Here is a 3,704-nt window from a genome sequence, read left to right as displayed (position 1 = left end):
GCATTTATTTAAAAACTCCACGTCTGTCCTACAGTCTGGACTATATGTACTAGAGTGTGCAGATGCATTACTTGATAGATACATCTCAAAACAAATAAGACAGCCCTGAGCAAAACAAGTGTGCAAACCTTATAGCATTGCTACAAAACATTTTGCCACAGTTTGCCCTGAGTATTCTTAATGAGAAGCACAGAGAGAAGTAATTTTGTTTACAAGACACCAGAAGGGATATTAAAACTACATGCATAATCAATGTGACAGCTCTCAGAACTCAGTGGCTTAGTTCCATGATCCAATGTTCACAGGAGGAGCTGGATTGTGGGGAATGTTCTGTATTATTTTATACACTGCACCCTGTCATTTCCAACTTGATTTTTTTTTTTTAATTGTAAGAACGGACGGGATCGACAGCCTCCTCTTTCAGGAGAGCAAGGAACTTGTGAACATGATACTCTGGTTCCATCTGCATAGACATTTCAATTAACATAAGTAGCTTCTTAATTCCAGTGTATATATTCTGGGTCTTCGCCTGCTTAGCAATGAAAGCTCTTCTCTGCCAAGAAGCTCTAGAGCCTCCATAAGGTGTTGAACTGTGCAGATGTTTGGTACATGAATAGTGGTGCTGACTGAAGGCATAAAGCATTTCCATTTCTTGCAGGACATCTTTACGGCTGGTGGTGCCAATAATCAGAAGCTTACGGCCCTCGGGAGGAGCCTTTTTAAGGAGAACAAGCAGAGCCTGCAAGACCAAGTTGGAAAACCGAGGTCCTATTGGAACATAATCTAGTAGCCTCTCAATATCATCCACCGCCACACACCTCAGCTGCAACTTGTAAGCATCATCAAAAGTCTTTTTCATGGCCTGACATTTAGCTGCCTCAGAGAATCCAATCATCTTCTCAGGTGAGCAGATCTTAATGAACGGGAAGTTTGATTCTTCTGTGATCTTAGCTGCTAGTGCAGTTTTGCCGCTGTGAGGAGGCCCTTCCAGTAACACGCTGACCAGAGGTGTACGGTCACTGTTCTTAGTCTGCTGCACTAGCAGCTCTCCATCATCCAGGACACGGGTCACAGGGTCACCCCATGTGATGATACCATTCATAATGAACTGGGTGTACTCTTCTTGATTGGTTCCAAATGTTGGCTTGATGTCATTTTCCAGGGATGTAAAAAAGTCATCTCTAGTCACCTTCAGCAACTCTGCCTTCTCCATGTCCACCTCTACTTTAGTGGTGGCCTTGATGTGCCTGTTCATGGCTGTGGACTGCGCAGCCCTTACAAGTCCCTCCAGTTCAGCTCCACTGAAGTTCTTTGTTTCCGTAGCAAGTTCTGGGATGTCCACATCAGTGGAGAGCAGACTGTGTTCCCTCATTCGTGCAGTGTGGATATTTAGAATCTGGAGTCGCCCCTTCTCATCAGGCAGACCAATTTCCATTTTAACTTCCAGCCTCCCAGGTCTTAGAAGAGCTTCATCTATCAGATCAGGCCTGTTGGTCATTCATATGACTAGGATGTTATTCAGTTGCTCAACACCATCTATCTTTGACAGCAGCTGATTGACCACAGTGTCATGGATGCCAGTACTTGCTCCCTCTTTGCTTGCAGATGGCATTTATCTCATCAAAGATGATGATATACAGTCCACTGTTGACACCCATCCTCCACTGCTCCTCTTCTGCGTCTGCAAACAGCTTGCGGATGTTGGCCTCAGACTCTCCCACATAGTTGTTCAGAATTTCTGGTCCATTCACTACTTTGGGTTCACGAGCATTTAGCATTTTGCCTAGTTGATGAGCCATGAGAGTCTTACCACAACCAGGGGGGCTAAACAGGAGGATACCATTTACATGCTTACAGCCCATCTGTTCTACGATCTCTGGTGGGAAGACTCTTGATGCAAAGGCTCGTCTGAAAATATCTGAGAATTCCTTGTCCAGGCCTCCAATACCCATCTTCTTAAAGTTCCAGTCAGGGTTGATGATGGACTGGCGGCCCTGCTTTGTTTTTGACTTGCCTGTAAGGTTCAGAGAGGAACGCTCAGCCTTCTCAAACACCACCTGACTGTTTCCCACCACCAGGCCAACATCTATCTTCTGTCTCTTGCCTGAGGGTTGTTCTCCTTTCAGGATGCTGGGATCCATTGCATCAATGTCTTTCACCACCAATACAAAGAGTTTGTCATTAAAATTGAACACAAGCTGTTGCCCTACTGAGAAGGCCTGGTTGTTGAAATGCTGAATGAATTCTCCAGCCATCCTGTCTGTGTCATAAGGGTTTGAGTCCACATTCTTCTTCTGAAGAAAATCTATCTCTATGGTCATGGTGCCAATGCACTGTTTTGCCTCATCAAAGTTGTACAAAAGGGCTTCCACTTCCTGCCCAATGGAGAGGCCAGCCCATTTTCACTGGGGGAGGCTGAATGCTATTGTCCCTGGCAGAACTGTGTGCTGGGTCCTTAGAGTGAAGATGTACCTATGGTTTGGAGAGGTCCGCACACTCACATGCTTTCCTGACTGGAAATCCTTCTCGTTGATCACGGCACAGTTGGTGAGGGAAAGCTCATCCGTAGGGCATTTTGCTGCTTGCATCGTCTGGGCCGCCATGTCTCCGGTTTTTCTCACCGATACAGCAGAGAAGTGGCAACTGTCCATTTTTATGTTAAATGCAGCATCAATGTCAGAAAACCTGTATTTAATTTAATGCAGAGAGTCTATATCAAGGCACTCTGTCAGCTAGAACAAATTTGTAACGGCAACAAATAGCGCCAGGAATGTATTTTTACACCAGTGCATTTCTTGCATTGCAATTACATTTTGTTAGCTAATTTTAGCAACCTTTGTAGGAATTTCTTGTGGGAGACCTGTACAAAGGTGCACACAAAGACAAATTGAATTACATTGAGGTGTAACCCAAGGCGCCTACCCTAAGGAGGCTAGGTGTATAAAATGTAATTAAGATTTAAACTTCAGTGTAGTCTAAAAAATGTTTTTAATACATAAATAAAAATGTTTTACAGATAAAACAAATATACATATAATGTCTCAGGTAAACATACAATGCTTCATGGATCCATGATAAATAACAGTGAAGTAAAATCAAATTTAAATAGAGTAAAACAGTAAAATAGAATGTAGAGGTAATAATATACAATACTAAGTTATACAATAGCAGCGAAAGATATAGTTTCGGATGATTTTGTTTGGGGATTCTCTGATGGATAAATCAAAATGTGAGGAGAAAAAGTTGAAGATGTGTAAAAAAACTCCTCTAATTGTGTAGGTGAAAGGAACTTCAAAATGTGCTCTAAAAAAATCAAAAATAATCCTCAAAAAATATATCTCAAAGAAATATACATATATATTCCACAACAGTGTAGTCCAAATTATTGTGTAGATCAAAACCGGTGAAAAAAATGGAAAAATTAGTGGAGTGAAAAGTCTGAAATGATTCTAATTGTTCCGGTTGCTGAGTTTCCTAAATCCCAGTGGAAAGTATAATAGTTTTTTCAGAAAAAACAGTACAAATGTTGAAAATAAGAGTGTCAATAATGGTGTGAAAAAATATATTGTCAGTAATCCATTATTCCTAAAGATCCTTAACCTTCAATCCAATAAAAAATATTTGCGCAAAAAAGTAGTAGTGCAAAAAACAGAAAAAAACAAAAACAAAAACCAAAAAAATAAAAATTAAAAAATTAAAAAACA

General features: G+C 41.1%; 1 pseudogene; it reads right to left on the bottom strand.

Moving 5' to 3' along the window:
• Positions 1-379: 379 nt before the first annotated feature.
• LOC128639254 (vesicle-fusing ATPase-like) lies at positions 380-2,634 on the bottom strand (annotated as a pseudogene).
• Positions 2,635-3,704: the final 1,070 nt, after the last annotated feature.

Source organism: Bombina bombina, chromosome 1 (assembly GCF_027579735.1).
Source record: "Bombina bombina isolate aBomBom1 chromosome 1, aBomBom1.pri, whole genome shotgun sequence".
Taxonomy (NCBI): domain Eukaryota; kingdom Metazoa; phylum Chordata; class Amphibia; order Anura; family Bombinatoridae; genus Bombina; species Bombina bombina.
Note: the sequence above shows the minus strand (reverse complement) of the source record. Positions and strands in the feature narration are given on the sequence as shown.